This window comes from Hesperophylax consimilis, chromosome 17 (assembly GCF_061612785.1).
Source record: "Hesperophylax consimilis isolate HC1 chromosome 17, BYU_Hcon_1.0, whole genome shotgun sequence".
NCBI classification, from domain to species: domain Eukaryota; kingdom Metazoa; phylum Arthropoda; class Insecta; order Trichoptera; family Limnephilidae; genus Hesperophylax; species Hesperophylax consimilis.
In genome coordinates this window covers 11384206-11406712 of record NC_142852.1, presented here as the reverse complement: position 1 = coordinate 11406712, position 22507 = coordinate 11384206, and the positions used below count along the sequence as shown (strand labels likewise).

General features: G+C 37.7%; 1 pseudogene; it reads right to left on the bottom strand.

Moving 5' to 3' along the window:
- Positions 1-591: 591 nt before the first annotated feature.
- Positions 592-21402, bottom strand: LOC149415977 (ubiquitin carboxyl-terminal hydrolase pseudogene; annotated as a pseudogene).
- Positions 21403-22507: the final 1105 nt, after the last annotated feature.

Genomic DNA, 22507 nt, shown 5'->3' with positions numbered 1-22507 from the left:
CCAAGACAGAGTTGTGGTTCAACTTATTCGGTAGATTACAAGTTGTTCAAAAGAAGTAGTGTTTACAGAAAATATCAAGACAAATAAAATAATCAATCATATTCATAAAAGCGACTTTATTAGGTAATAGAAAATGTAAAAAAATATAATATTAAGTATGACAATCATTTACCAGTATCACAATGCCATGAAATACAATATCCATCATATTCCTAGTACTAAGCAGAATCATGCAGAAATCCAACCAAAATAAAGAGTTTTTTTCACAACATAAAACAAAAAGCTAAGAATAGCCATCAAACCTTACAACTATTGTGACTTGCACAAAGTGATATAATTATTGAGATTTTTAAAATTATGAGTTTGAAGATGACAAGCAGAAAGCAGTTTGAATCCAAGCCACAAACATTGAACAATGGCGATAACTTAAAAATAGCATTTAAATAATGGCAAAACTAATGTGATTTACGTACATACATAATGAATCACATAAATAAAAATAATAAAAATCAACTGGCTCAATGTTAATGGTAAATACGGTGGAGGTAAATTCAGTCACGCTTGATTCTTGTCATCCTGGAGATATATAATTTATTCAGACAAATCGGCAGCGCTCAGAGCAACCACCGTGAAGTTGACATTGTTGGGATCCCTTTCCATGAAGGTGCGGCAGACCTTGGCAGAGTCTTCCAGGAGCGTCTCGGGGGTCGTGTCTCCATGGTTAATCGGGAAGGACTTGCGCCCGTCCAGCTCGTACAGTTTGCCATCTTTGTGCACAAACGCGATGAAGTGGTGGTTGACAGGATCGTTTTCGGCAAACTTCGTAGTTCCGAGCCGCTTTGAGCCTTCGTGTTCACTCGGCAAACTTCGTAGCTCCGCCCCCATTCCTCCAGCAATGTGAGAACAGGCGCACCCCAGATACTTAAAGTAGGTATAAAATATTTGGAAGTATTTTGTACCGGGTATTTTACCAGGTATTTTTTTGTACGTGTACTCATTGTACCCAATATCGGAAAGAACTCACAGGACTCACCTCTAGGAGACAAGTGCGCAGTAACGTAACTTGGATTGGTCTCGTCGAAAGAGAATCACAAAGAAATGGCTTTCTGCAAGTGTCGATATCTGCAAATAAATACACAAAGAAAATATTTACATAACAACGTCAAAAACAAATAAACAATTTACTTGCAAATATCACGAACATGTTCACATTAAAACTCAAAATTATTTAGTTGCAAACATTATTGTTATTTTTTTTTCTGCTGAAACTCGGAACACAAATGAAAATATAATTAAAATTAATAATAACCCTTATCACATCAATAATTAACCAGATAAAATAATGGAACTGTTTTGTTGAGACTTTGAGGCAGAACTAACTTTCACTCGCGTGGAATGACCCGCAAATTGTGCTGAATATGAAATGTTCTTAAAAATAATTATTCTTAGTTACGATCGTTCTTAATAATAACCGTTCTTATGAATTACCGTTATTAATTATCATATGATGAATATGTATGAACAATGTGTATATGTTCAAAAGTCAAATGACGAAAATGTTTTTTTTTGAGTTACCGTCGCCATGAAAATAATAATAATTGTCTATGACTTCATTCTTGTCTATGCATAACCCAAAAATATTTTTGACAAGTGCTAACAAGTGCTTTCTTCTCCGAGAGTCGTTTCATCCTGTTAAACATACTATCCCACGCCTGTGATGGTTATTGGTAAAGTAAGTACTCATTCTTATATTCATCGCTATTTATTTGGTAGCTGCCGTTATTCCAGTTTAGTTAGGGAATCATTGGGCGTTTTGTCACAGTAGAATGTTTAAACTGTCAATTTGACGTCTACCTATTATTAGATTAGCATTTCGAAGGCATTTATTACAATGATCTAAAAAAAACATTTGGTTAACAGATATTTTGTTAAAAGCGGAATGGCGGTAAAGATTGTAAATATATATATATATATATATATAGTTTTCCCACGCTAAGCAACGTTTCTCTTAACCGTTGTCATATCTTCAAGGTTTTCAAATATGTGTTTTGGCTACGACTTCGTTATTTTGACAGGATATTCCAAGCGAAACCACATTTTATTTTTCATCTGTTTTTTATGTTTTTTTATTCTAGATAAAAGAAAATTACATTTTCACTTATTTAACTAGAAAAAACTAATACATTACACATTAATATATTTCACAAACATTTTATTCACTGTCATTGTTTTTTTGATTGATCTTAAAACTGAACAACTTTTTTTTAAATTTACCTACACTTTTTTCATTTTTAATTTCGTCTGGGAGGCAATTATGTATGTTGCTCCCTCGTAACCAATGGATTGCTTGCCGTAATGAGTATGTATGGTGTTTAAATGTATTTTATCTTGTTGCCGTATAAAGTGTGTGTGTACTTGGTACGTTTTAATGATTTCTGTATTTGGATGTATGAGTTTATTATTTATTTTTCATATAAGGAGACATATTATATTATATTCATAAAAAGTTTCTTAGTGTTAATAGTTTTGTTTTCATACATATTTTTTCTGTGGATGTTCCAGCTTTGAACTGAAATAGCTTTTTGATTACTTTGTTTTGTTTTACGTGTAGTTCATTTATATATGTTTCATATGCATTTAACCATATTTCAATCAAGTAGTTTAAATGTGAATTTACGAGGCTATAATATAGACCTTTTTTTAATTTTATTTGGTAACAGATATGATATCCGGCCAAGTACGCTAATTAAAGGGGTGATTTTGTCTTTAATATCTTGAATATGCTGTATCAAATTTGGGGTATTTATCAATGCACACCCCAAGATAATTCTCCCTTATCAGGATTTGCAGGTTGTTACGTTCAATTTTTAAGGGTACGTAAGGAGGAATGATTTAACGAGTTAAGCTAAAAATCATATATCCTGTTTTAATTTAACTTATAAATTTTATCATTTTACTTTATTTTAACAATGTTCTGTTTCAGATATATTTTTCGGGGCTAAACCAATAACCAAACTCTACCAAAGCAGACCATGGATCTACTGAAGCCAGATACTATATCCATCAAGACGGAACCAGGGCTCCAGGAAGAAGATGGAGGTGAAATTGAATTTCAGATTTAGATTTCGACCACCCAGCTGTAACGAAGGAATGCTCGCAATATGCGGAGAGTACTCAGACAGCCAGTTTGTTGCATTGCATACGTGTTAAATATAGAACTTAAAATTCGGATGTCCGGAATCAATGTCTCTTTTGAAATGTCGTGCAAACAGGACACACACTTGTGCACAATATCCTCTCTTATAAAACATGAGGTGTATTGGGAATTTACCTTAATATGCGTACTTGCCGGAAAATACCAAAATACAGCACTCATTAAACTTTTTTATACTATTCATATTAGGTTGTCGGTTCCTCGATTTTCACCTAATTTTATTTGAGATATGATGTGAATTACACGTATTATACGTTAAAAAACATTAATATTGATTGGAAAACAATATTCCATTCACTGAAAACAACCAATTTCTCTACTACAGGTGCTCTGGAGAAATTTTTTTCTTTCATGAAGAATCGTTCCCTGAAGCGGACATCTGAGGTCACTTTTTATCTTACCTTGTTGATCAATGATATTTATTCGTAAAATAATATTTTATTGTTTTTCTATTCAAAAAATTCTCGTTAATATCAATTTGACGAAGATACAGGGCTGGCCCTATGCAGGCGCAATTGGTGCAGTTCGCTCCGGGCGTCGAATACTTAACCTAACACATCGCCCTTGATATTATTTTTGATAAATACCGCTCTACATAAAAACACAAAGCATCATTTTAATGATTACAGTGATATCCTGCCTCGGCGTATACTAATTTAGACTGTTAGGGCAGCCAAAATTAAACTTGCGCCAGGCGCCGTTTGGTTCAGGGCTGGCCATGCAAAGATTCATTATATTTATTGTCCTTTTTTATTCCAGGAAACATTAATGTGAAGACAGTCACCATAAACGCGGATCTTGTACCCCGACAAGATGAAGCGGGGCTTACTTATATGAAAATTGACATAGACCTGCCGGATGTTAAAGAGGAATGCTTAGAACGCTTTGGAAGAATTACCAAGGCAGCAGGTAAAACCAATTTTTCACTGTTAACTTGAACGATTCGGACTCTCCTATTTTTTTTAACCTTTCTACGAACTTACTTCGCTTATAAACTCTAATTTTAGGAAATAAGTTTAACTGAGTCTTTTTCACCCATGTTATTTTTCAAATTTGTCGACAGATCTTCAGACGCATTTTGTGGAAAAGGGAATCACTCCTCCCCATCACAACTACTCCTCCTCTCCTAAGTCAAATTTTGCAATAAACGTAAGCACCCATGAAAGAGAAAAAACTTTTTCTTGTTCCGTGTGCAACTATGCATGTTATACAAAGAGTCGCCTAATGGGCCACATGCTGACTCACAGTGGAAAAAAACCTTTTTCATGTTCCGAGTGCAACTATGCGTGTTTTCAAAAGGGTAATTTAAAGAGCCACATGCTCACTCACAGTGGAGAAAAACCTTTTTCATGTTCCGTGTGCACCTATACATGTTATCGAAAGAGCGACCTACCGAGTCACATGCTGACTCACAGTGGAAAAAAACCTTTTTCATGTTCCGTGTGCAACTATGCATGTTATCGAAAGAGCGACCTAACGAGCCACATGCTGACTCACAGTGGAGAAAAACCTTTTTCATGTCCCCTGTGCAACTATGCGTGTTATCGAAAGGGTCAGCTAAAGAGGCACATGCTGATTCACAGTGGAGAAAAACCGTTTTCATGTTTGGAGTGCAACTATGCGTTTTGTCAAAAGAGTCAGCTGAAGATGCACATGCTGATTCACAGTGGAGAAAAACCTTTTTCATGTTCTGTGTGCAACTATGCGTGTTGTCGAAAGGGTCACCTGAAGAGGCACATGCTGATTCACAGTGGAGAAAAACCTTTTTCATGTTCCGTGTGCACCTATGCATGTAATCGAAAAAGCGACCTAACGAGCCACATGCTGATTCACAGTGGATAAAAACTATTTTCATGTTTGGAGTGCAACTATGCAAGTTATCAACAGGGTAGCCTGAAGACACACTTGCTGACTCACAGTGGAGAAAAACCATTTTTATGTTCCGTGTGCAACTATGCAAGTTATCATAAGGGTCATTTAAGGAGCCACATGCTGACTCACAGTGGAAAAAAACTTTTTCATGTTCCGTGTGCAACTATGCATGTTGTCGAAAGAGCGACCTAACAAGCCACATGCTGACCCACAGTGGAGAAAAACCTTTATCATGTTCCGTGTGCACCTATGCATGTAATCGAAAAAGCGACCTAACGAGCCACATGCTGACTCACAGTGGAGAAAAACCTTTTTCATGTTCCGTGTGCAACTATGCGTGCTATCAGGGTCAGCTAAAGTGCACCTGCTGATTCACAGTGGAGAAAAACCGTTTTAATGTTTGGAGTGCAATTATGCGTGTTGTCAAACGGGTCATTGATAGAGCTACATGCTCACTCACAGTTGAGAAAAACCTTTTTCATGATCCGTGTGCAACTACGCGTGTTTCCCAAAGGGTAATTTAATGAGCCACATGCTCACTCACATTGGAGAAAAACCTTTTTCATGTTCCGTGTGCAACTATGCGTGTGGTCGAAAGGGTCAGCTGAAGAGGCACATGCCGATTCACAGTGGAGAAAAAAACCTTTTTCTTGTTCCGTGTGCAAATATGCGTGTTGTAAAAAGGGTCAGCTAAAGAGGCACATGCTGATTCTCAGTTGAGAAATACCTCTTCCATGTTTGGAGTGCGATTATACAAGTTCTTACCAGGGTAACCTGAAGGCACACATACTGACTCACAGTGGAGAAAAACCTTTTTCATGTTCCCTGTGCAACTATGTGTGTTATCGTAAGGGTCAACTAAAGTTCTACATGCTGACTTACAGTAGAGAAAAACTTTTTTCATGTTCCGTATGCAACTATGCATGTAATCAAAAGGGCCGACTGAAGAGCCAAATGCTCTCTCACATCGTAGGTACACCTCTTTAATATTCCGTGTGCAACTATACATGTTTTCTGAAGTGCAACATGCTAACTTACGGTGGAGATAAACTTTTTTCAAGTCCCGTGTGAAACATTTAATTTTATCAAAACGCCCATCTTAATACCCACATGCTGACTCACAGTGGCGAAAAACCTGTTTTATGTTCCAAGTGCACATATTTATGTTATTGTAAAGGCAATCTGAAGCACACGTTGAGTCACTACGGAGAAAACTTTTTCTTGTTCCTTGTTCATCTATGGATATTCTCAAAACGCACATCTTAAAAGCCACATGCTGACTCACAGTGGTGACAAACCTTTTTCATTTTCCAAGTGAACATATTCAGATTCTAGGAAAGGCCACCTTACCCCCCATATAGGACATTTGTTGGAACACATGCTGACTCAGAGCGGAGAAAAACCCCCTTTTCTTGTTCCGAGTGCAACTATGCAAGTTATCAACAGTGTTCCTTGAAGAGAAAAAACTGACTGACAGCTGAAAAAAAACTTTCTCGTTTTCTGGCTGAAGAGAGATTGAAATAAACGCGTGCGCACTCACTGTTTATTTTAATATGGAATTATGCATTTTCTCGAAAAGACTCTTTGACTGGACACTTTTCTTGTTCCTTGCGTTAACATTCACCTTCACGAAAACTATTTACAGAATAAATTCTAGTATTCGATCTGATATGTTTCACCAGAGAGTTACCAGTATTTAAAATTAATATAATTTTATAATGGTCACAATATTTATAACCTTGCGATTTCGTTGAATTTGTTCTGAATCGCATTGGAAAAGATTTGATTTTTTTTAAACTTAAATGTACGTGTAACTTAAATGTAAATGTATGTGTAAAAAAGATAATTATGTCATACAACTAACACGAATATAAAAATATATTTGAATATGTGTACAGTAATGTATTTAATTATTTTCAAATAATATTTTTACACTTCTAAATTAACTTTCAAAACTGTAGATTTGTAGCAGCAGCTGCTAGTGCGTTCTAGAACATTTTCTTTTCTGTTTACCTTGTGGAGATCGCACCTTGAACTTACGAGAATTATTTTGTTAACACATCTCTTAGGTACTTCAACCGCTCGAGAACGTACTACCTGGGCAGACAGAAAAAAGTTCAATTGATTTGACTGATTTGACGATTTTCCTCTCAGATACATTAAAATGTGAGTATTTGTCTCCGTACAAAACAGAAACTTATTAGTAGTAAATATAGATAATTATTTATTGGCTACAATTTTTCATTTTTATCTAACTTTACCAACCGCATTTGGCGTTTTTCACCGTAGTTAACATTTGAACTCTGATATTACTGAAAATTTAAAAACCTATTTATTTTATTGCTATTTTTTTTCAAGAACTGTTTTAGACCCAGAATCCTAGTAACACGGTTTAACTTTTAAAATTTCATTTTTGATATCCTTGCCTAGTTAAGGGTTAACAACTAATAGGATAGTAATGTGTTTGCCTTTAGTTTTGAATGCGATTTTAAGCCTTGTGTATGAAGAAACTGTTTAAAGGTCAGTGTCCAAATCGCTTGCACTAAATTTTATTTTAGAAACGATTTTTTTTTTTTAATTTTGTGTAAATATTTTATTGTGATTTGTGTTCAAGGTTCCGGATTGCCCAAATCAACTAAAGAACGTTAAACTATAATGATTCCCAGTTGTTATTAATATGTTACCTGCTGAAATTAAAAACTGTACCCAAAACCAACAATTTGTGAACTTTCGAAGACTTGGCTTACTGAAAAAATTCATTTGTATTAGCTTATAATGACATGTTATTTTCATGACTTTTAAAATTGATGTGTTTGTTTTTCATCATTTTACTTTTGGTATATTTCTGTAATTTTTTTGTTTTTTACATATAATCACTAGACACTCAAAGTATTGCTAACCTTTTTGCTGATTTTTTTTAAAGCGTTTATGAATGTGAGACACCAGTTTCTGCTAGTACAGTATCAAATTTTACTACTGATCATAATCTTAATTTATCTTTTATCCACATAGAATATAATGATATATTGACTGAACTAAAATTACTAGATCAAAGCAAAAGTGCTGGACCAGATAAAATACCTCCTGTATTTTTGAATAATTGTGCTACCAATCTGGCGTATCCTTTATATTTGCTGTTTAATCAGTCTTTACGAACAGGATGTTTTCCTACTAAATGGAAATTCAGCTTCATTACGCCTATTTTAAAAAAGGCGATAAACACGAGGAGATTAATCACAGACCGGTGTGCCTTTTATCAACGATTTCTAAAGTTTTTGAAAAAATTATTTTCAAAAAAATTATTTTCCGATTAAACCACGTCATTTCTCCTAAACAACATGGTTTCTCTACTGGCAAATCTACCCTAACTTGTTAACCTATCAAAACCATATATCTGATTCCATGTCTAGTAAATGTCAAGTTGACTCTATTTATACCGATTTTAGCAAGGCGTTCGATAAAGTCAATCATGAGTTATTGCTGAATAAACTCCATAAATTCGGTATAGGAGGTTCACTATATAAGTGGTTTTATAGTTACTTGACTAAAAGATTACTGGCTGCTGAAATTTATGGTACATTTTCATACAAATTCACTGCTACGAGTGGTGTTCCCCAGTGGTCACACTTAGGTCCAATCTTGTTTTTATTATTTGTCAATGATGTATTGTATATTTTCAATGATGTTCAAGTGTTAATGTTTGCAGACGACCTGAAATTATTCAAAGCAATCAGAAACATTAACGATTGCCATATATTGTCAAATAACTTGTCAAGATTAATTATATGGTGTCGTGATAACCGCTTGCAACTTAACATAAGCAAATGTCAAATTATGAGGTTTCATCGAATAAAGTATCCAATATTTTTTGATTATTCCATTAACAATATGACGTTAGTATCTGTCTCGGTAATTAATGACTTAGGCATTTGGTTTGACACGAAACTTAACTTTATCAAGCATATTGAAATAATAACCAATACCTAAAGGTTTGAAAATGTTGGGATTTATTTTAAGGGTATCTAGTGATTTCAATTATGTAAATACTGTAAAAACATTATATATGTCACTAGTAAGGAGTCATGTAGAATACAATTCCACAGTTTGGTCCCCAAATTATGAGGTTCATTCACATGCGATTGAAAGAATCCAAAATAAATTTTTAAGATATGTAAATTTAAAAATGGGCATTCCTAAAGAAAACCTAAATTACGATAACGTACTTTGTTCATTAAATTTAATAAAATTATCTGATCGCAGAATTATTTCCGATTTAACCTGTTTGTATAAAATTATTAATTCAATGTTTGAAACCCCTGATTTATTATATGTAATCTCTTTTCATACTCCAAGCAGGTCGGTTACAAGACAGTACCTACCTTATTATTGTAGCAAACGTCCCAATATCACACTCCTATGCGACGGATTCAACAGCTAGGATACAAATACTACGATGTTGTTGATATATTTAGTACATCAATTTCAATATATAAGCATACCCTATTGAAGTTTTTTTCATCAAGTAGTGGAATATTTTAATAAAGGTATTTAATTTGATTTGACTAACACATAATAATTTTGTCAACTGAAACAGAAAAAAATTATGTTTTGTGCCTGCATGCTGTGTAGATCAAGTTCAGTGATATTTTGACTCTATAGTTATTTTTCGGCAATTATTTTAAATAGTCGGCTGCACTATTTTCATGTATAATTTCGTAATTTTTTTTATATGTATGTATGTAAAAGCCTTAATAGGCGTGAAATAAATAATTAAATAAATAATTTTAAAAATGTAACTGTAAATTCAATATAAAAAGATTTATAATGTAAAGAACCCGTTAGACAAACTGCTGAAAAGCAGTTTATCGGGACTTTTTACCTTATTTGTAAAGTGTATAATGTATAATAAAAAAATAAAAAAATGCCCAATCGTGCGAGCTTTCTTCACCAACATTCACTCAGAAAGCACGTCAAAAAATCGCTCTTTAAAAATCACCCTCATTCAGGGTCTAGAATACGTCATAATAATCAATCAATCTATCGGTAAATGATTTCCTGTTGAACAGCTACGTTAGCTATGTCTAAACGGTCGTACTTAATCTTATTTCAAGTGATTAGTTCAAGTTCTGTGAAGTGACAGTTAGTGTTGTCGCCGTAATAAACATTCATTTACTTATTATAATACCTGTGCTAAGTCAATTCATATTACACATATTTCACGGTACCTCACATGCGGATTTTAGCCCAGTGGTGAGAACGCCCGCTAAACCTGCACCGATATTGGAAGAACCCAGTTAGAATCCCAAAGATTCCAAGAAAAAATATACGATTATAATATAAATATTTTTTTACACCGTTCTAAATAAATACACAACATCCTAGTGCTAACACGATTCTTACTAAAATATTTTAACCCAAATACAAATGCGGCTTTTATTCCAGCGGTGATAGCGCCCGCCATTACTTTGTAGAGTTTCGGATAACCTCAGTTCAAATCCTACTGGCATTAAATAAAAATAAATATTTTATTTTTACTTTTGTTTGCACATTTTGGCGATGGAAAAACATTAGGTACATAACCAAAATGTCTAAATCTGGCAGAATGGTTTGCAGTCTGAAGAAAACACCATCATCACCTCTATTGACTGAATCTGGCCCCATGGACTCACCGTCGGCAACGCACCAGTCAATAATAAACATTGACACAGACTCCCTTATCAACATCTTTGAGTCGAAACTCGAAACAATGCGCACTTTAAGTAAACTCGCAGTTGACGCCATTCATCGAAAATTGGGCGCGCTGTCAAATGAGTGGAAGGACCGGTACACCAAAATTATGGGATGTGTAACTGTTCTCCAGGAAGAAAATGCCAGCCCAAGACAGGAAATGGAATCAATCAGAGACGCTCATGATGAAATGGAGCAGCTGATGTCATCGCTGCGGTAAGGACTCGCCGCAGCCTCACAACAGGCCTACTAGGACTTGGCGCTCCCACCACTAACTTCTATGTAAATGAACACCTGAAAATAAAAAATAAAATACTCTTCGCAAAAACACGTGCCGCCGGAAAAGAAAACGGCTATAAATACGCATGGGTGCGGAATGACAGTATCCTGGCGAAAAGGAATGATCTCTATCGAGTGGTCACCATTTGTCGGGAGGGAGACCTTAACAAAATTACCACTCATGATCAACAAAATATGTGACTTCTACAACACAGTCGTTACTGCTGCTGTCGATGCCAACTCTCTCACACTATCCTGTACCCTTGTTCATTCGTCTGTTTCTTGGAAAATTACTTAATATTTTTGTTAACAGCGCAATACCTCTATAATCGTATAGCACTATCATATCTCTTGCATATTCATTAACATCTTACAATGTTGACATATTTTACACTAAGTTATCTTTGTTTCATATATAATTTTGATGCTTCATACGTCCTAATTGATGTACCGCTCTCGTGATTGTGGAATAAATCGATAGGCACACTTACACTAATAAAATGACATCATCTATATCCGTTTATTACCAGAACTGCGGTGGTATGAAGACCAAAACTCAAGATCTACTTATTAATATTTCATCGAATAACTATGGTGTTATAGTTCTAGTTGAAATATGGCTTGTAGCAAGTGTAAATACGGCCGAATTCATTGATTCACGGTACACGGTGTTCCGACGAGATAGGGACTGTATACTTACTGGTAAGATGGACGGAGGCGGTGTGCTAGTAGCAGTGCGTAAGGAGCTCTCAGCTTCCCGTCTCGATGACTGGGAAAAAATCAGATTGCACAAATCTTCGTATCTATTCCGGTAAGTTCTCTCAATCTCATCATATGTGCTGTATACATACCTCCTGTCTTGCCAACAACGTTTTATGATATTTTCTCCCACCATAATATGGGAAATGCATGATTCACACTTAACACCTGGAAACTTAAATACAATTAGTTCCTCACTTACTGACACAATTTATTACTCCGAATTAAAACAATATAATCACATAAAAAATTCCAAAAACCGAATCCTAGATTTAATCACCTGTAATGAGAAATCCTCTTGTCAGTGAAGACTCACACCACCCATCGCTAACTACACGTTCAATGAACTCTAATTCGTTTCTAATTTAAATGTCATTTTCAGTATTGAAAATGATTGTGTGAAGAAAATTCCAGTAGTAAAATATTAAAATAGAAATTTATGGTCTTTATCAAAATTAGAATAAGTAATAATATGCCTGAAGAAATAATGAAGTATTATTTTCACTCTACTAAAAACCAATACGTTTTAACCAGACATAATATCTGAAACCTGCCGAACCGGTTTCATTCATAATATTCGCAGTCTTCGAAAATATTTGATAAAAATACAGGTTTTTTTAAGAATACGTAAATCGCCACCACAGACATCCAAATTGGTAGACTTGCCCTAACATGGAATGTATCCCACGAGCTGGAGGTCAACCTTACTACCGGCACCAGGAGGGATAACCTAAAACATCAGTCGTATATTGGTAGACTTGCCCTAACAATATACTATATACTACATTATACTTTGTTGTAATATTAATTTCTTATAATTAAATTATAATATGTAAATGACATCCTCAGCACGGGAGATCCCAGTGAGGATATCATTATATCTATGTGTTAATAAGAAAAGAAGACAATAAATCATTATTATTATTATTATTATTATTATTATAACATGGAATGTATCCCACGAGCTGGAGGTCAACCTTACTACCGGCAACAGGAGGGATAACCTAATACATCAGTCGTATATTGGTAGACTTGCCCTAACATGGAATATATCCCACGAGCTGGAGGTCAACCTTACTACCGACACCAGGAGGGATAACCTAATACATCAGTCGTATATTGGTAGACTTGCCCTAACATGGAATGTATCCCACGAGCTGGAGGTCAACCTTACTACCGGCACCAGGAGGGATCACCTAATACATCAGTCGTATATTGGTAGACTTGCCCTAACATGGAATGTATCCCACGAGCTGGAGGTCAACCTTACTACCGGCACCAGGAGAGATAACCTAATACATCAGTCGTATATTGGTAGACTTGCCCTAACATGGAATGTATCCCACGAGCTGGAGGTCAACCTTACTACCGGCACCAGGAGGGATAACCTAATACATCAGTCGTATATTGGTAGACTCGCCCTAACATGGAATGTATCCCACGAGCTGGAGGTCAACCTTACTACCGGCACCAGGAGGGATAACCTAATACATCAGTCGTATATTGGTAGACTTGCCCTAACATGGAATGTATCCCACGAGCTGGAGGTCAACCTTACTACCGGCACCAGGAGGGATAACCTAATACATCAGTCGTATATTGGTAGACTTGCCCTAACATGGAATGTATCCCACGAGCTAGAGGTCAACCTTACTACCGGCACCAGGAGGGATAACCTAATACATCAGTCGTATATTGGTAGACTTGCCCTAACATGGAATGTATCCCACGAGCTGGAGGTCAACCTTACTACCGGCACCAGGAGGGATAACCTAATACATAAGCGCAATTACATTGCGAACTCCCCAATACAACGGTTTCACACTATGGGAAACCAATACTTAGGTGATGTCGATATATTTAATATTAACTTTGCGAATTTTGTGGATTACGTAAAAGACCTATTTCAATACTATTCCTAAATGGAAGTTATATTTTTGTAAACCAGTCAAATCGCTGTATTTTTTAATTTATGTTCTTGATATTTTTAATTTTGTTTCTCGCATATACTTATGTAATTTTATTTTTATTATTTCTTTCTTTTCTTTCTTATGTTTCAAAACTGTCATTAAATTTGTACCACCCACATGTAAAAGCCCTCTGGGCGTTAAATAAATAAATAAATAAAAAATAAATAAAATAAATCAGTCGTATATTGGTAGACTTGCCCTAACATGGAATGTATCCCACGAGCTGGAGGTCAACCTTACTACCGGCACCAGGAGGGATAACCTAATACATCAGTCGTATATTGGTAGACTTGCCCTAACATGGAATGTATCCCACGAGCTGGAGGTCAACCTTACTACCGGCACCAGGAGGGATAACCTAATACATCAGTCGTATATTGGTAGACTTGCCCTAACATGGAATGTATCCCACGAGCTGGAGGTCAACCTTACTACCGGCACCAGGAGGGATAACCTAATACATCAGTCGTATATTGGTAGACTTGCCCTAACATGGAATGTATCCCACGAGCTGGAGGTCAACCTTACTACCGGCACCAGGAGGGATAACCTAATACATCAGTCGTATATTGGTAGACTTGCCCTAACATGGAATGTATCCCACGAGCTGGAGGTCAACCTTACTACCGGCACCAGGAGGGATAACCTAATACATCAGTCGTATATTGGTAGACTTGCCCTAACATGGAATGTATCCCACGAGCTGGAGGTCAACCTTACTACCGGCACCAGGAGGGATAACCTAATACATCAGTCGTATATTGGTAGACTTGCCCTAACATGGAATGTATCCCACGAGCTAGAGGTCAACCTTACTACCGGCACCAGGAGGGATAACCTAATACATCAGTCGTATATTGGTAGACTTGCCCTAACATGGAATGTATCCCACGAGCTGGAGGTCAACCTTACTACCGGCACCAGGAGGGATAACCTAATACATAAGCGCAATTACATTGCGAACTCCCCAATACAACGGTTTCACACTATGGGAAACCAATACTTAGGTGATGTCGATATATTTAATATTAACTTTGCGAATTTTGTGGATTACGTAAAAGACCTATTTCAATACTATTCCTAAATGGAAGTTATATTTTTGTAAACCAGTCAAATCGCTGTATTTTTTAATTTATGTTCTTGATATTTTTAATTTTGTTTCTCGCATATACTTATGTAATTTTATTTTTATTATTTCTTTCTTTTCTTTCTTATGTTTCAAAACTGTCATTAAATTTGTACCACCCACATGTAAAAGCCCTCTGGGCGTTAAATAAATAAATAAATAAAAAATAAATAAAATAAATCAGTCGTATATTGGTAGACTTGCCCTAACATGGAATGTATCCCACGAGCTGGAGGTCAACCTTACTACCGGCACCAGGAGGGATAACCTAATACATCAGTCGTATATTGGTAGACTTGCCCTAACATGGAATGTATCCCACGAGCTGGAGGTCAACCTTACTACCGGCACCAGGAGGGATAACCTAATACATCAGTCGTATATTGGTAGACTTGCCCTAACATGGAATGTATCCCACGAGCTGGAGGTCAACCTTACTACCGGCACCAGGAGGGATAACCTAATACATCAGTCGTATATTGGTAGACTTGCCCTAACATGGAATGTATCCCACGAGCTGGAGGTCAACCTTACTACCGGCACCAGGAGGGATAACCTAATACATCAGTCGTATATTGGTAGACTTGCCCTAACATGGAATGTATCCCACGAGCTGGAGGTCAACCTTACTACCGGCACCAGGAGGGATAACCTAATACATCAGTCGTATATTGGTAGACTTGCCCTAACATGGAATGTATCCCACGAGCTGGAGGTCAACCTTACTACTGGCACCAGGAGGGATAACCTAATACATCAGTCGTATATTGGTAGACTTGCCCTAACATGGAATGTATCCCACGAGCTGGAGGTCAACCTTACTACCGGCACCAGGAGGGATAACCTAATACATCAGTCGTATATTGGTAGACTTGCCCTAACATGGAATGTATCCCGCGAGCTGGAGGTCAACCTTACTACCGGCACCAGGAAGGATAACATAATACATCAGTCGTATATTGGTAGACTTGCCCTAACATGGAATGTATTCCACGAGCTGGAGGTCAACCTTACTACCGGCACCAGGAGGGATAACCTAATACATCAGTCGTATATTGGTAGACTTGCCCTAACATGGAATGTATCCCACGAGCTGGAGGTCAACCTTACTACCGGCACCAGGAGGGATCACCTAATTCATCAGTCGTATATTGGTAGACTTGCCCTAACATGGAATGTATCCCGCGAGCTGGAGGTCAACCTTACTACCGGCACCAGGAGGGATAACCTAATACATCAGTCGTATATTGGTAGACTTGCCCTAACATGGAATGTATCCCACGAGCTGGGGGTCGACCTTACTACCGGCACCAGGAGGGATCACCTAATACATCAGTCGTATATTGGTAGACTTGCCCTAACATGGAATGTATCCCGCGAGCTGGAGGTCAACCTTACTACCGGCACCAGGAGGGATAACCTAATACATCAGTCGTATATTGGTAGACTTGCCCTAACATGGAATGTATCCCACGAGCTGGAGGTCAACCTTACTACCGGCACCAGGAGGGATCACCTAATACGTCAGTCGTATATTGGTAGACTTGCCCTAACATTTTTTTTTTTTTTTTTAATAAAAAATAATTACATTACACAATATAGTACAGTTATTAATTACATAATATAATAAAATATAAGTATTTGATGTACCTACCCCCATAAATAAGCAGAGCTTGTGTGTATGGGGGGGTGTTGTTATATTGGTTTATATTTGATATGATTCAGTTCAACTGTTCGGAATTCTTTTTAAGGTGGCTTTTGAATTCGTTTATATTTGCATTCATGTTTCTATTTTTTTCTGGTAATGAGTTAAAAAATTTAACTCCGAGATATTCATGGTTGAACTGTCCTATTGTTTTTTAACATTTAGGAGTAGGAAGTATTTTCGTTTATCTAAGATTTCTGTTATTTTTAAAGGGTGCAATTTTATTTTGAATATAGTTTTTATAAATTTGTAATGTTGCATGGTAGAAGTATAATGCACTTAATTTTCTGACCTTAAAATGTTTGAATAAAAGTTCGGAAGAAATTGAATAGGGTTTTTTCTTAATATGGTTTTTATTATTAGTTTTTGTTGTATTTAAATTGTTTGTGTTTGATTTTTATATGTACCGCCCCAGCCTATAATGCCGTATTGTATAATTGATTGATAGAAAGCGAAGTATGTGGTTATAAGTAATTTTTCGTTTAAAATATCTCTTAAACATCTAAATATATATTTTAGTTTCCTTATTTTGTTGTTCAGGATATTTATATGTGGAGACCATTTTAAACGTCGGTCTATTGTTATGCCTAGGTACTTAATATCGGTCTTGCTTTCTATATTTGTGCATAACATATTGCATTTGTGGCTTTCTTTTTTTTTCACAGAGTGGATAATTATGTTTATTTCTTTAGGTGTTTCTTGTTTTTTAATGAAAAATGGTGAATAATAAGTGTTCCGTAACGCCAATTGCTTTTGACAGGCCGTGTACTAACCAATCGTATCGTCAGAATTTGAACTGTGTAGTTTCAGTTCGCACACGTCAGCTAAAACCACGGAGCCGTGAGCCGAACCAGTTGCACAAAAACCGTTCGTCCTGTCAAATATCGATCGCCGGTTGTCTTATCGGAGTAATCATAATACGTATTTTTTATCGCAATTTAATCTAAAATAACGAGTGCTAACAACCACGCTAAACGTTCCAGTGCTGACAGATGATGCTCACTATGCAGATTTCACCATCTCCTCCCGGTAAGTTGATTGTGAATTAACGTTATGTATTGTGTTTTCGCATCGCCTGTCACAAGCCATATAATTCATTTATACTTTATCAGTGTGGAATAGCCCTTTAAAGTGCGGCTATTCCAACCCCTGTTCGTTCTTCGAACGAACTATCTATCTATGCCAAAACGGATAGTGCTGTGGAATGTTTCTTAAATTTTGAATAATAATCAATTCGAACAGTAATTAGGTAGGTACCTAGCTCTTGAGTATTTACGACCTACCGCGCATATATTTATAATAGATTATATTATTATTATTTATTTTCGTTTCGTTTTTGGGTACGTTTCCAATCGTGTTTATTCAACATGGCCCCAGCAATTCAAATATTGCGCCGAAAACGGACATTAGCGAATAATAGATTACTCAAGACACATGAAATAGCAAAAAGCGCTTTACACGATACAACTAAGTGCAACTTACTGTTAGCGCATTATACTACTCTGGAAAAGATAGTTCTTGAATTTGAAACGTCTCACGCGGAAATATTAGCTTTAGATGACACAAACGAAATTGATGAGGATAAAATTCGCGAAACCTTTGACGAGATGTATTATCAAATTGTCGAAATTTACCAGGAGTTAACCAGTCAGCCTCTCGATTGTAAAACCGCGAATGCGTGCACAAACGTTAAATTACCAAAAATAAACATTCCAATATTTTCTGGAAATGTCAAGCAATGGCCCGAATTTTACGACATGTTTAACGCTCTGATTCATGAAAACAAATCTTTATCCAACATCGAACGCATGCAGTATTTGTTCTCATGTTTATCTGGAGAAGCTTTAGGGTTAATTCGGACATTTCCAGTACAAGGAGCTCACTACGTTGAAGCATATCAAAGATTAATCGCGCGCTATCGTAACGCGCGTGAACTCGCATTTACGTGTTGGCGGGAAATGCTAAATTTAAATTTTCCGCCTAACGATCCTTTTGAATTTCGTCGCGTGTTCGATGTATTTAATGAGGATTTAACAATTTTAAAAGAATTGGATCTCCCAATAGATAATTGGGACTTCGTGCTTTGTTATTTAATTCTGTCGATATTAGATTCACCTACAAGATGCGCATTCGAACAACTGCAGTCTCCTACCGACCTGCCTTCATATTTGAAACTCAAAGAGTTTCTTTATAACAAATGCGAAGCTCTTGTACGAGACTTACATTTTTCGACTCGCGATAGCAGTACTATTGACAAACCTCTTGCACGGAACTTTAATCAGGCTGCCAGAAAACGAACTGCAGCGCTTCTTTGCGATCTTAAGAAAGGACAGTCTGAAACAAATAGGTCCTCGAACTCCACCACTTACCTGAAATGCTCCTGTTGCGGGGAAGACCACTCCATTTCCAAGTGCAAGGTATTTGCACTCAAGTCAGTTCAGGATCGCCTACAGTTTGTTCAATCACACCGTTGGTGTTTCAATTGTCTTCATTCTTCTCATTATCTTAAAGATTGTAAATCTTTGTTTACATGTCAAAAATGTCAGCAAAAACATCATACTTTGCTCCATCGAGACAAAAACGCTTCTTTGGAAGATCAGTATCAACACTCCACGACGTCTACGGACCAGGAGCCTTCTTCCGACTCTAAAATTCAGGTCCTCACCAACTTAGGAGACAAGTCCATAGTACTATTGTCAACCGCCAATGTTGGCATTCGCGATTCATCCGGCCGTTTCCAAACCTTTCGCGCATTGATCGATTCGGGCAGTCAAGTTCACTTCATCACCGATCGTGCTGCGGAGCTCGTAGGCATCCCTCGTCAAGCCAGTTCTCAGAGAGTTAGCGGCTTAGGCCAATCTTCCGCAACCACGTCAGGAGTCATTCAATTAGAGATCGGTGTTAAGGGACGGGTTCTCTTCAACATCAAGGCACTTACGCTGCCTAGTATCTGTGGCAACATGCCAACTGTTCGTCTAGATAAGTCATCGTGGCATCAGTTGAGAGACTTGCCTCTTGCCGATCCTGACTGTCACAAACCGGGACCGATTGATCTTCTTCTGGGTGCTGAGGTTTTCTCTTCTCTTCTGAGACCTGGTAATGTGAATGGTGGTCCACGTCAGCCATCAGCTTTCAATTCTGCATTTGGTTGGCTTCTTCTAGGTTCAGTTGGTTCGGACACTGCTCACGAAACGAAATCTTTCATCGTTACTAACGAGGACCGGATCCACGAAGAGGTCCAGCGACTGTGGGAGTTAGACACCATTCCCCAGTCTTCACACCTCACTCATGAGGAACAACTTTGTGAACAAATGTACTGCACTGACCACTCACGGGACGGATCTTCGGGAAGATACATCGTATCCTTGCCTTTCCGAGAAAGGGGAAGGGATATCTCTTTTCCAGGATCGCGTGAGATCGCTTTACGTAGATTCCATTCACTCGAGCGCAAACTCATAGCAAATCCAACCTTACGTGAACAATATTCTGCTTTCATGACTGATTATTTACACAGTGGTCACATGACTCGTGTTCCTGGAAAAGATTTGCACAAGGGAAAGTATCACATACCTCATCATTGCATTCTTCGTCCAGGCGGCGCTAGCATTTACTTAAGAGTCGTTTTCGACGCCTCAGCGACGGATGTTAACGGATCCTTGTTAAATGATACCTTGCTTATCGGTCCAAAGCTTCAAAAGAACCTGCTGGAGCTTTTGCTGAAATTCCGTATACCATCGGTAGTGTTTACTGCTGATGTACGACAAATGTATCGCCAAATATTGGTTCAAGAACCAGATCGCGCTTTCCAAAGAATATTTTGGCGTTTTCATTCGTCGGAACCCATCCAAGAGTACCAACTAAACACTGTAACCTATGGTGTCTCCTCTGCCCCATTTTTGGCTTGTCGTACTGTCAAACAGTTGACCAAAGATGAAGGTTATGATTTACCGCTAGCGCGTCGTGTGCTAACTTCGGATATTTACATAGATGACATCGTCACCGGTTGTAACAGCTTAGAACAAGCTCAACAAACGAAAACCGAAGTTATCGAGCTGTTCAAACGAGGTCAATTCGAATTGCGGAAGTGGGCTAGTAACAAACCAGAATTACTCGCCGATCTGCCTCCGGAATACTGCCTCAATGACTTGGTGTCCATGGATGTTGATAACTCTCACATTTTCAAGGTATTGGGATTAAAGTGGGAGCCACGGCCTGATACATTTTCATTCGAAGTCCTATGCCTCGATCGCGAGTTTACTAAACGCACTATCCTCAGTGAAGTCGCTCGGGTTTTTGACCCTCTCGGTTTTCTATGCCCTTTGACGTTTTTCGCCAAATCCCTAGTACCAAAGTTGTGGGTTCTAAAGGTTGGGTGGGATGACACCCCCCCTGTTGACATTGTTCGTCAATGGGATCGTTATACTAAACAATTACCGCTCTTGAAGTCGTTCAAAATCCCTCGATGGGTGTCATTCCCTCAGATGGAGTCGTGTCAACTTCATGGCTTCTCAGATAGTTCGGAACTTGGATATGGCGCGGTAGTTTACTTGCGAATCATGGATGTTGACGATAAAGTCCAAATATATTTGGTTTGCGCCAAGTCTCGAGTCGCCCCCACAAAAAAGATTTCATTGCCTCGCCTTGAACTGTGTGCGGCAGTTCTTCTAGCAGATCTATTAAAATTCGTCAAAGATTTATACGTACCATTGCTTCCGATCTCCAATACCTTTGCGTGGTCGGATTCAACCATCGTGCTCGCCTGGTTACTTTCTCTTTCGTGTCGCTGGAAGACTTTCGTGGCTAACCGTGTCAGTCACATTCAAGATGCCCTCGAAGGGACTTCCTGGCATCACGTGTCATCTGGAAATAATCCAGCGGATGTCGCTTCTTGTGGTCAATCCCCAGCCGATCGGATCGATCACACGTTATGGTGGGCGGGGCCTTCGTGGCTGATCCAGTCATCCGATTCTTGGCCGTCGTTCGATGGCAATTTCGACGAAATTGAACTTCACTCTGAGGAACGAGTTCGATCTTTATTTGTCCAACAGGACGAAAATCTGGTGGACCTATTACTAGTTAAATTTTCTTCGATTCGGAAAATCCAACGCATTCTCGGTTACTGTCTTAGATTCATCTACAACCTACAGAATAAAGAATCTCGTCGTTTGTATCTTCCATTAAACCGTGCCGAAATTCACACTTCACTTTTGACAGTAGTTAAACGCACTCAACATGTACATTTTAATGATGATATCACACGCTTGAAAAAGGGCAACCTTATGTCGAAACAAATGCGGAGGCTTAATCCCTTCATTGACGACCACGGTGTGCTCAGGGTGGGTGGCAGTTTATCACGATCTGGGCTCAAATTCGAGTATAAACATCCTGCCCTACTTCCTCGCGAATCTAAGCTTACTTCTCTTGTGATAGACGCTCTACATCGAGAACATTGTCACCCAGGCCCCGACGTCGTTGTGCGAATCGCTACGGTTCGTACATCGAATGGTTCTCTTCTCACGAGACCATTAACTAAATTATGTCCATTGCCTAGTCAATGTGACTAATCATCTTCGCTTCCGCGGCGCATTCTCTCTTATCGATTTTCGTTATTCTTATTTGCATTATTTTCTTTTCTTATCTTTTTTATTATTATTATTAATATTTTTCTTATTTTTTCTTATCTCTTTTCACTGTTCTTCATTCACGCAACGTTCCACAGCATTGCCCGTTTGGTTTCTAAATTTTCTTTAAAATACACGTTGTTGTATTTTGGTGGGCGGAATGTTCCGTAACGCTGATTGCTTTTGACAGGCTGTGTACTAACCAATCGTACCGTCAGAATTTAAACTGTATAG